General features: G+C 37.9%; 1 protein-coding gene across 5 annotated transcripts in view; it reads left to right on the top strand.

Annotated features, from left to right (window-relative positions):
• The window catches only part of NFIB (nuclear factor I B), a 169,740-nt gene that overhangs the window by 41,596 nt on the left and 115,815 nt on the right, over positions 1-12,329 (top strand). The window lies entirely within an intron of this gene.

Here is a 12,329-nt window from a genome sequence, read left to right as displayed (position 1 = left end):
ATCTTATCCTTTTAGGATTACTATAGCTAGGGTCTGGTATAATGCAGTTTAAAAAAAAGAGAACATAATGCAGCAATATTTCAAAACACAAGCAGTTAAATTGCTTTAGGGGAGACCAGCAAAGCACAGCCTCTATACATCTTTGCATGATAGCCAGAATGACCTGGAAATCTTGTTTTTTCTGTCTTTTCATGTCTCACCTGGAAGCTGATGTTGTGGGACTCTTCACATATTATTCCTTACCTTCAGGCATTAGTTCCATTTCATTCCTAGTTTTTCTCCCTTGATTAACCAGTAAACATTAAGATGTTGGTCCTTAAATCTTCAAAATGGAACTATTTTACTGTCTCATTCAGCTGCATGGATAGGATAAAGATTTGTCTTAAAAAAAAAGTAGAAAACACAAACCACCCTCAAAATCATTTATCTAGCAATAGGAAAAAAAATGTTCGCAGATCTGCTAGGACACAAAGAACATCAGCCTGCAAAGGATATATACTAAACACTTTGCTGCTGAAGGCCTCATACAATTTCCTTCTGACCCTTAGTCATAGTGCCTATATTGAAGTTGGTGATAATTTTGTCTGAAAAGGAACCAAATTAACATTAAAAAAGAAGAAGACATTAGTTGCTTACTTTGGTTTACTCTTTCTAAAACACTGAATTGTTTAACTGTGTATTTGCAGAATGGTTTCTTGTTTTCCTGATGGTCTTTCAATTTCCCAGATGCACCATATGTCAGATTCATTGAAAAGAAAAGTTAAAAGATGTTTAAGCTACATTAAAATAAGTTTAACAGTCCCTAGGGCACCAATCTAATCTCTCAGCACTCTTGTAAGGGAAAAAAACACAAGAGAGGTAAAAGTAAATGTGAAATTAATAATCTCTTTGCATGTAAAAGTCCAACTTCGTTTCATTAAAAGCTATTCTGTTTATACAAGATGGCTGTAATCATCCCAGTAATAGATGTTAACAATAAGAATAATAGCATATGGAGTTGGTAATCAATGGAGACTCTTCTCTGATGTTAATATATTTTTCCTGTGGTATGTGTTTCTTTCACACAAGGCCTAAATTTTCTTCAGTGACAAAAATTGCAGATACAAAAGGAACAATGAAATGCCATAGCAAAAAATCGCTGACATTGCAGTCACTACTGTTTAGTTCAGGACTGTCCAAAAACAAAACTCTATAGAGCAAAGAATAATAATCACAGAAATATGAGTAACAGTGACTTTGAAGAGTAACAGATAATATATAATAGACAATAAGATGAATGTGGCAACAAGTGTGAATCACTTACATGTAAACAGGAAAGACTGGTGTAATTTTGGCAGAAACAGTTACTAATACTAGGTGCTGCTCTAGCATATGATCTTCAAGAAGAAAAATTCTTTATGAATGTTTGGGCTGCTTGAGCTACTGTCTAACAGCTAGTTAAAGCCAGCCTTGAATCAGATGTATTTTCAAGGACGTAAAAGAGTAAATAAGAGTCTCACTTACTTTTTCTCTGGAATTATTCTCTAGTTCCTGGTTCCAACTGGGATCAGAAATACTGAAATACAGCAAGTCAGTCAATTTTTACACTATTTATGCTTCAGTTGGAGAAAGAAAGTATTGGCTTGATCTTGTAAGATTTTTAGTCCAACATTTTGTGAAATATCTTCTTATGAGGCAAGGGCCAGATATAAAACAAAAGCTTCGACCAGCTGAATAATGTTGGCTAGATGCTGTGAGATTTTTCAGCAAAACTGTAGTCTGTGCTCAATTCAGCTGCAGAAATGTTTGTGTTGTAGTCATCTGTTGTTCTGTGGCATTTCCCTAGGTTAGTAAGTCAGTAAGTTCAGAAAAGTGAGTACTTTGTTCTATGACTTTATTTTTTTAGTGAAGAAAAGTTGATATGCAATCAACTGAATTAGTTTCTGTGAAAGAACACAGAATATAATAACAGAAACACTGGCAGTTTTTGGTAGCCACAAAATATTATACTTTCATAAGCATCATGTATCAGTTTTATTTCAGAGGAGTGAACAGATAATTTTTATCAGTGTCATCATTACCTATGGGGAAAGCTTTGGGGTCATGACTTATACATTCACTGTAAAAGCTTTAAATTACTTCATTTCTCTTTATAATAATGCATGGGTATTGAGATGTTGACTTTAATAACTTCTTAAAATTATTGAGTTGGCAAATAGCTAATATCTAGGCATTTCAAAGTGCTTAGCCTCAATCCTTTCCCAAAATGCTATTTCAGCAGCCGTTCTATCCTGACTAACATAAATAAAGGTTTTGCCATATATAAAGCTGGAAGAGGAGCAAAAACTCCATGTTATCCCATGCCAAGATGAACTGCTTCAAAAAGTAAAAGAATCCAGAGACAGTATACAAGACAATATACATAAAAGAATCCAGAATCCCAGTATACAAAGTATTTAGTGGAGCTAGAATATCTGAGATCTTCAGTGTTTCCAAGAAGCAGAATCCCCTGAAAGAGGCTACAATTCCCTTGAAGTTAGACAAATCCCCTGAAAGAGGCAGTACTTTGACACCTTAATATGAATCTATGTATTTATGATCTAGGACTTCAGTGTATGAATCCTTTATTTTATATTTGCTTAAGAGAAAGCTGCTCTTGTGGGTATATGTGTATTATTGGCTTCTGTGATTTAGCAAGTTTTTACTGAACATTGTTCACTTTACACCTATTTTATATCAATGTAATACCATGTAGTTGTCTCCTTACCAGAGTTTTCAAAAACACATTTACTGAGGTAAATCACCAAAAGAAGAGTCAAGTCCCTGTTTCTGGAGACTTGATAGGCTTATGAAAACAAGATTTCTGTGTGGTCTTCTTACTTGGCATGACACTGGGTAGATTTTATTGGAGAAAGGCAATTTCCTAATCACAGCAGTAAAAGGAGCCACAAAGAAGCCTGCCTTCTAAAGGGGCAGAATACATTATGTATTTCTCTAATGAAGGGCTTTTTACAGTGCATCTAAGATGGGAAGCAAAGCCTCCATTCATCATGGAAATCTTAAAAATTTGACCTTTTCCTTTCCATATTGCTATGAAAAAGATAGTCAGGGAGATGCAACCATTTTTCAGCTAGGCACTGTTCTGAACCCCAAAAGTTCCTTAAAAGCAGTGAAAATGCAGTGTCTTATGGGCTAAGAAGGGTGACTTAGACTTCTGCTTAAAGCAGCTGGATAGAATAGGAGACTGGTCAACACCTTTTGGGCCCAGAATTTTTAATCCAGAATATTTTTAAAGACAAATCCCAGATGAGGGTAAATGCTATCACTATATCCCATGAGGATCCAAATTCTATGTCAAGCTTGGCTAGTATTCATTGTCTGTTTGGCAGCAATCTGGGAAGATATTTTCAGCTCCTAAAAACAGACTTTTCCTCTATTCATTTTATTACAATTCTAAAATGTCTGCATTAGATGTGCAATTGGTTACTTTTAATTTTTTTCTTGAAAAGTTCATTATTTCTTTTTATTCTAAATGGGCTTGGTAACACTATTGAGAGTTGAGGTGGCCAGGGTGCTTCCCTTTGTTTATAAATCAGTTAAGCTTCACTTTGAACTTTGACTTTGCCATGCAGAATGTACCTGGGGCTGAATTTTATTATTATAAAGTTTCAGCAAAACTGGGCTAGACATTCCTAAAAATTACATTAACAAAAAATATGTTTGATTGTAATAAATGTATCTTACAGCTGTTTTGTTGACAAGCTTTGCCTTCTTCCTGCTGTTGAGCAAAGTCTTGAAATTTGGCATAGAGGTCACTGTGGTGTCAGGGTATTCCTGTTGCTGTTCTTCTGAAAAAAAGACCTGGATGTGGCCAAGTTGTAAGTCCTTGCAAAGATTCAGTTTGCATATTAGCTTACAGTCACATCAGATTTTGGCAGGAAAATCCATTTGTGGGTGCTGAGTCCTTTGAGCATTTCCAGCTCAGGAACAGTTCTGCAGATTTTGCTACCAGCTCTTGAGGTGCTCTTTGGATTTAAGTAGTAGAATATGTTCCCTCTTCTTGTCTCATTTCTTCATCAAATAGGCAAGTGAGGGGAAAAGCTGTTGGTTTTCTGTTTTTTTTTTCTGAGAAGCAGAAGATTGGTAAAAACCTAGGATAAAGAAGAACACATTACTGGTACACATTATACTGTTAAAAATATAATGTAATGATATTTGATTTATTGATGGAAAATGACACAGCTTTAGAAAATATGTCTTTTTTAGATCACTTCAAGTAAGGAACAGAATTAATTTTTGGCTTGCTGAAATGGCAGTAGTGAATGGAGGGAATGAACAAACCTCAGCTATTTCTCCTTGCCTATTTGGCATTATTTATTTCTTCTTGGAAATACAAATGCTTGTGAAACCATGAAGCCACAGAGTTTTGAAGCATATTTCAGATCTGATACTGATGTGGTCAGCAGCTATATTAGTCATTAGAGAGTCAGAAATTGCTGGTTCATTTCTGTGGCAAGGGACTTTCAATGGCAAAGATATGAAGAAAAATAAGCTACCTAGTAGCACAAAATCAGACCCTAATTTCTTCAAAGCATTTTGAACATATCATGGAAGTTGAGGTAGTTTAGGTTTCCTTAGAGGCTTGCTGTGAATGGCAGTATTAATTTATGTAAAGAGGCTGGTATGACAGTGTGCAGGAACTCTAAAGGTTAGCCTGAAAAGGAGAGTTCTCTGTTTGTGTCTGAGCAACACAGTGTAAATTATTTTTGTTTTCCACCCTATCAACAGTTGTATGGGGCTTGCTCCTTCTCATGTAAAAAACATTCTACCAATGCCAAATTATATCCTCAATTGCACTTTTGCCTTGAGTCAGTCTGTACAGGTGTGCAACTTTAATAAACAAATGAAGCTCTAATAGAAGGCTAGAATTTATTTCTCATGCTATCTTAACTATATAGCTCTTCAAAAAAGTCTTCTTTAGGTTCCAAAATGAGTAGGTTGGCCCTGGATAAACATGTTGCTGGTGTTTTAATAATGAACTTACCACTTGTTTTTAGAGATTTTCATATTAGTCTTTCCAGACTTTAAAAAAAATTACTTATTCTTTCTGCCCTTTTGAAGGTGAATCCCCACTTATGTCCATCACTTTCCAATTAATCTAGAGAAACATTTTTTTACGGACTAAGAAAAAACATGTTCATATAACTAAGTATATGTAATTTAAAAAATTTGACCACATTTTTGCAGTTTATATTTCTTCCGATCACCACTCCAAATTTTATATTTGGATTACACAAGAAAACCCTTCTGGTCAAGTCCTGTATCTATAGAAGAAAGTGCTTTTATTAACACTTTGCATGAAGAATGACAGATTTGGGCCTTTGACCTTTCTGCAATTAAACTATTGTAGATTTATGTATATACTATGTAATTATCCCCACAGATACAGTATGTCCTCATAAGATCTCAGTGAGCTACATAAAATAACTTTAATTATTAGTTGAACTACAATCCCAAGTACTGTGAATCAGTAGCGGTTTTCCTTAGGGGAGCTCTAGACTCTTGCTACATATATTTTGTGCACTGAATTTGAGGATGAAATTGCTGTGGGGTACATTCCTACCTAGTAATCAATACCAACTGAAACTTTTACATGAGAGATCATCACAATTATAATCACAGTTACTCTTTTTCTTTTCTTTTTTTTTTTCTGAAAATGCTGAAAGCTTCTGCTCTAAAAAAGATTAAAGCCTCTGGTGAGGCTTCCCACTTGCTCTGCTATGGTGCATAAAATTACCTGGAAAAAAAATTGTAATTGCCCACCAAAATCAATAGGCTGAAGGAGTTATCAAAAACCTTCCTCTTACTTTCTGTCTTTCTTTCTTTTCCCCCAGCATTAAAACATTACTGTATGTGGTGCATCTTTGAGAGAAAACCAAAATTCCAGAAAAAATAATTTAAAGAACAACTTTCTTGCTCAACCTCCACTTTGTGTTAGACTCCAATATGAGTAAGTTGTTGTTATCAGTTAAAAGTGAGACCTGATACACCATGCTTAGGTTTGCACCCTATGCTTAGGAAGTGTTGTAAAAAACCCATATCAGTTGTGGAGTCTGAATGTTCTAATATCTTTGTAGCTTCCCTGCAATCACCATATACGGAAAATACCTCACAAAAATGAATAAGATTTTTCTCCTACATTTTCTTCTTTGAACACTGAAAAAAAAAATCCAAATAAGCTTTACAGTTGTTTAAATAGTATAGCCAGATTCCTATGTAGAGTAGTCCTAAAGGAACTTGTCAAAAACCTTCACTTGAATCCCTACTGTGTAACAGTTTAAGATTCCTTTCATAGAGACATCTTTAATAGATATTTTGTCTGAGATTTCCACATTGGCACTGTAGTATCTTGAAAATGTCAAACAGCAGTTTTAGGAAGTTTTTCTTTTAAATTTTTCTAGACACTGACCAGTTAAAGGATATAAAGGTGAAACTATAGCTTCAGGTGTGCTTTTACTGTGCTTGAGGAAATCCACTGCTGCCTGTGGCACGTAATATGTGAGGGGCTTGCCTTTCCTAACTCTCAGTTGTAGACAACTGTCTTGGTTTTTCTTGCATGGCAGCATGAGCCTGTTTGTACAGATTGTGCAGCAGAGTACATAGAGAGTGTGTGCTTGCACCAAGCAGGCATTTACCCTTTGAGTGTTTGAGGTCATTTTACACTGTGCTATTCTGAGCCCTGATCTTCCCCCAGCCCTGTCCTGGCCTCTGTCCTCCACTCTCTCCTTACCATCTTTGATTCTGGCAACAAAAGTTCATTCCATAGCTCAGGTCAGACAGAAATGATGCATTGCATCACAGCTGCTTTTATGAAAGTGTTTATTTCATATCTGAAATGTTTTTATATACATTTGCTCTGCTATGACTTGCAGGAGGAGAAAGAAAGCAGTTTTACTGGAGGCAAAACAGCCACCTGTGAAAACTAATTGCGTAGGTTGTGTTGTGCTGATATCTCTGGGAATGATCCATCAGGAAGAAAGTAAATATCCTTAATCTGTTAGGAGATCACCTATATGCCAAAATGATCTTCTTTATCAAAGTGGTGATTGAAATATCCCTTCAGATTAGCAGTGGTATGTGTAAGGGGGGGAAGGAAGGGAAGGAAGCATAACTCCTGTAGAGGCAGGTGCCTCATCTCAGCAAAGTGTATAGACAAATGAAAAATTATGAACTTGAGAGGCTCTGACTAAATTGTCTCATTAAAGACTGTAATTTAATATGCTTGGAATCCATTTACTTTCAAAGAAGAATTTCAAGAGACCAGGCTGCTCTTCAAGTTTTTTTTTTTTCCCATTCAGTAAGATGAGGCTTGCAGCGTCAAATTATGCCCCTCTCCAAAGTGAGAGTGAGAGTGCCCAAAAGTTCTGCTCTCCATCAGCTTTCCAAAAGACACAGACCTAAAAAGAAAAATTGGCTTAAAAAAATGCAGAGCTCTAAGGCAATTCAGCTGCCTGCCACCTCTGTTGAGTTGTTTGTGCAATCGTGTAAAAGCCTGCAGTGGAAAACTTAGAAAAAATTTGGGGAATTTCTTTAAGGCATGGGCAGGAAAATCTGCTTTGTTTCTACAATGTGTTGTGCTCCTCAGTGGCTGCTGAGAACTTGCTGAGAACTCCTGGGTCTCCCACCTCCCCTGACTGCAGTGGCTTAGGGACTGTGCCCAAGTCCCCCAGGCTTGATTCTGCATTCCGGCACTACGGGACAAGGTGGTAACTGGGCTTGTGTCAGCCTTGTGAGGATGTGAGGACTGGGACCCAGGATGCTGCTTGACTTACTGAAACACCAAAGGCCAGGGTGTTCACCAGACAGGATTATTTCAGTCCAGTCTGGTTGTCTCTTCATTTTATGATGACTTCTTTCCCTTATTTTTAAACTTTCAGTTTCACTGTACCTTAGAGACAGACCAGTTGAAGAAATGACCTGCTCTGTAAAAGCACAAAAACTTGCTCCCAACTCCATTCCTGTGATTTGTGACCATTGAGTAGGGTTTTCAGAGAGCTTTTCCATCCTTATTTTCAGATTTTTGAGGTGTGAACAAACAACTATTATCATGATGAAAATGATAATTAACTGCTTTTTGGCCTGCTTATATGAATGGGATATTTGACTGATACTTCTCTACAGATTAATATTTGTAATATGGACTCAGTGACAGCAAAATACATTACAGCTATTTGTAAGTGTAAGACCATTTTGTAGCTCTGGGTTTTAAGCAAAATATGAAATCATGTTTCCCTCATCATTTCCTTAATCTTAAATCCAATTTAATGAAGTTAAGGTTGGAATGTGGGAGGAAAAAACCCCACCAGCTGATAAAGAAAAAAAAAGAATCAAAGGGCTCATCATGTGGCATGCCTCTAACACTTAAAACCTGAGAATAACAGAGTATTTAGTAACAGTATGCAGTCTTTGTATGAAATAAAAATCTTGAATACAATTATGTTAGAAATGAGTAACTAGAGGAACCAGAACTAGAGTGACCTTGAAATCTGAAATTGACTCCTAGTATTTTACCTCTAATTAAATAAATTTTATCTTGACAACAGTGGATGTAAGTAGTAAGAGGGAGATGTCAAAATGACAGATTTCATAATATATTGAGATATTCCATAGCAAAGGAGACCAAATTAAGTCATAGAACTGGGTGTTAGTGTCAGTGAAGATCACAGTTCTTTAAAAACACACATTTATCCAAGATGAATTTGCCTTATGTATTTACCAGGATCATAGGAGGTGAGGCTCATATGGCACAACACTTAGCTTAAATGGATTTTGAGAGAATGCTGTAATACTAGTGCCAGCTTCTTTCTTTGCATCCTGGATATTCACATTTCCAACAGATTTACATGAAGTGCTTGGATTTCATTTGTGAGTCATGAGTCATGTTTTTGCTTAGTTTGTACATAGTGTAGCTATTGCACTGTGCTTTTCCCAAGAATAAGTGACATTACTCTGAAAAACATGCACCGAAATTTGATCTCTGATACTGTGTGGTAGGTGTATTTTTATTCTAGGATTTAGAATAATATACACTACAAGTTTAATTGCCACCAGGTGGAAGGGTACCAAATCTGAATGACAGAAAATATGACTCTCCTCCAAATTGAACAAACCATGTGTTACTTTTGTTATTCTGTCTTGAAAATTAAATGAGAGGCAGTTTTAACCTTTCCTGGTTATTATTTGATCACTGCGTTTCTAACTTCTGTAATTTGACATTATTTTTTCATTTTATGGTCATAGCTGCTTCTTCAAGTTGATAGAAATGGCTGTCATAGGTGCAACTTTATATCCTTCTGGTTAAGCTAGGGAAGAGACAGAAGGGCCACTTGTCAAAAGTCTTAATGCTGGAGGGGAGGGGATGTTGCTAATGCCAAGGAAATCTGAGAAACACACACCTGTTGTTATTTCGGAGCGCCATGCTTCTACTGATAATTGGCTGAGGTTTAAAGTTATGTGTGGTCTAACTCCAATTCATAATTCTGCAACAGAGAGACACTAGAGTGAACAAGGACAAGTCAAAAGCTGAGACGTTACTTACTGTTGGATTGATTTTGGAAATTGGCAGTGATCCTCCAAATTAAAAGGAGTCCCTGCATTTTTGCAGGCAGATACTGGCACACATCGCCAGAGACAGACATTTGAGCCAAAGGGGTTTGGGACTGCATTTCAACCCCATCTGCTTTTGTCACCAGGCCATCCTGACATGCTTACTTTGTCAGCTAGAGATTTTTTTATTCCCAAGTCTGCCTGTGTTGTGAGAATTCCTGGCTTCCTCAAATGTTCTGGGCAGCTGTGTTGGGCCTGAGGCTCTAGCTCAGTGTTCAAAGCCAACTTTTCTACAACACCCCCGTTGGTTTGTATCTTGCATCACCGCTTCTTTTGGTTTAGACTCAAAGATACTATCTAAAAGTGGTCAAAATCAGTAGAATTTGGCTTTTTGAAAATTACTGTTAACTCCATCACTTTATTTTTTTTATGTTGTAAGGATGCCAGAGGTACTCTTCAGCATCTCCTCCTTTCCTCATAGTTTCCACTCATCTTAGTGGTTATTCTCCATGAAGTCCAGAAGAGTTTCCTAAAAATAGAATCATAGAATGGTTTGGTTTGGAAGGGGATCCTGAAGATCATTTCATTCCAAATCCCCTGCCATGACCAGGGATACCTTCAACTAGACCAGGTTGCTTTGAGCCCTTTCCAACATGGCCTTGAATTGCCAGGGATGGGGCATCCACAGCCTCCTCTGGCAATCAATGTCTCACCATCCTCACAGCAAAGAATTTGTTTCTAATACCTAAATCAAGCATAAAATATCTTTGAACCCATTACCCCTTGTCCTGTCACTACATTCTCCTGTAACACTCTTGCCCTGTCTCTCCTGTAAGATCGCTACCGGTACCAGGAGGCCACCATTAGGTCACCCTAAAGCCTTCTCTTCTCCAGACTGAAAAATCAAAGTTCTCTCAGCCTTTCTGCATATAAGAGGTGCTCCCTCCCTCTGATCAACTTGGTGGCCCTTCTGTGGACTCTCTCCAGCAGGTCCATGTCCTTCCTGTGCTGGGACCCTAGAGCTGATGCAGCCCTGCAGGTGGGGTCTCAGCAGAGCAGAGGGGCAGAATCCCCTCCCTGGCCCTGCTGCCCACCCTGCTCTGGATGCAGCCCAGGACACGTTTGGCTGGGTCATGTCCAGCCTCTCACCCACCAGCACCCCAAAGTCTTTTTCCCCAGGCTGCTCTCAATCTGTTCATCCCCCAGTGCAGCACCACTTAATACCTTTGGGATATTTATCTGGGCTTCATACATGGATTAAGGCAACAGAACCTGCAAAAGAAACCCCCAAACCCAAAAAACCCTGCAGGGAAAGGGCTGCCTGTTTTTACTTCACTTAGTCAGACTCAGAGTTCAGAACCCTAACTGCACCCATGCAGCTTGTGAGCTTGACAAATCGGCAAACTTTTGAAGTAGAAAAGAAATGTTATTGTTTTTTCTACCATCACTGCATTTCACTTTGCAAATAATTTGCACATTTACAGTATTATATATGCTATTGAGTGTATCAGATGAGAAGCTGACAGGTCTATGTATTTGATTTGGGTGAAATTTGCAGAGAGAGAAATCTTAATGAAAAATATACTGCTTAGAAATGGTTTAATTTTTTTTTATTTTGAATTTCCTTAGATATTCAATGAATACACATTTTCTTCTTAGACATTTTAGATGTTTTGTTTCCATTCCATACATCTAACTGTAAATACCTAGCTGGTTTCTGTTCAGCTCTACCAGATCAACTCTCTGGTGTCATCTCTTTTAAAAAAAATATTTAGAAATGTAGTTTCCAGAGCGGGATTTGGTCAGTGAAACCACTGTAGCAGTTTTTTAAACTATAGCTACTGCAGGAGGCCTGAATGGATGCTCTGTGCCCATTTAGCTCTCAGCAGCACTCTGCAGAGGTGAGGATCCGACCTGTGCCTGTAACCCCTGGAAGTTAACGCAGGTGCAAGCCTTGCTGAGCTTATGACATTTGTTTGCATACCATTTGCAGCAACCTGAATGACTGGTTATTCTGGTCTGGAGAAAACAGCACTGACATCATGTGATTCTGGCAAAGTGAGCCACACTGGATCCTGGCCTTTGAATACCCAAGGGGCTGGCAGCAGTCTCAGGAGTTGGCCGGCAGCCCCATTGAGCTCGCTAGTAATCAGTTGACTGCTGGGCTGGACAAGCTGCCCTACTTTCTCTGACAAGCTCTGTCTAAGAGAATGACGGGCAGCCTGCCACTAGTGCTCTTTAGTGGAGTTACTGAAGATTAACTGTTTAGCAGCTCAGCCCTGACAGTGCTTCCCTTTGGAGAATGGGTGCCAGAGAGGACTTTGTTGACTAGGGATGCCACTTCTTTTTCTCACTTGTTATATATTTTAGTCTTAAGGAGTGGGAGTTTCCTTTTCTTGCTTGGTTCTTTTGCTTCCCTTACGCCTTTCTTGCCAATTTTCAGAGACATGCCATTAGATTTGTTCTTCTTTGAAGTTTCTAAGGTTTGTTTGATTTCTAGTGAAATGTTACATTCTACTAGTTACTCAGCACTGCTAAGTTCCTACACTGCAGAAATTCCTGGAGGAAAGACAGGCAAAAGAAAGGTCAACCATTTGAAAGGCCCAGAACATTTAGTATTTATTGTGACAGACAAACTCAGATGTATTTTTTCAATAAAAATTTTGATGTGTTCTTCATGGGAAAAAAAGAAAAAAGAAAAAAATAGTATATTCAGTATAGAGGGAGAGTTATATTTGTGAATA

Source organism: Fringilla coelebs, assembly GCF_963513975.1.
Source record: "Fringilla coelebs genome assembly, chromosome: Z".
In the NCBI taxonomy this organism is placed as follows: Eukaryota; Metazoa; Chordata; class Aves; order Passeriformes; family Fringillidae; genus Fringilla; species Fringilla coelebs.
The sequence above is the reverse complement of the archived record's forward strand: the minus strand, read 5'-3'. Positions and strand labels throughout refer to the sequence as shown.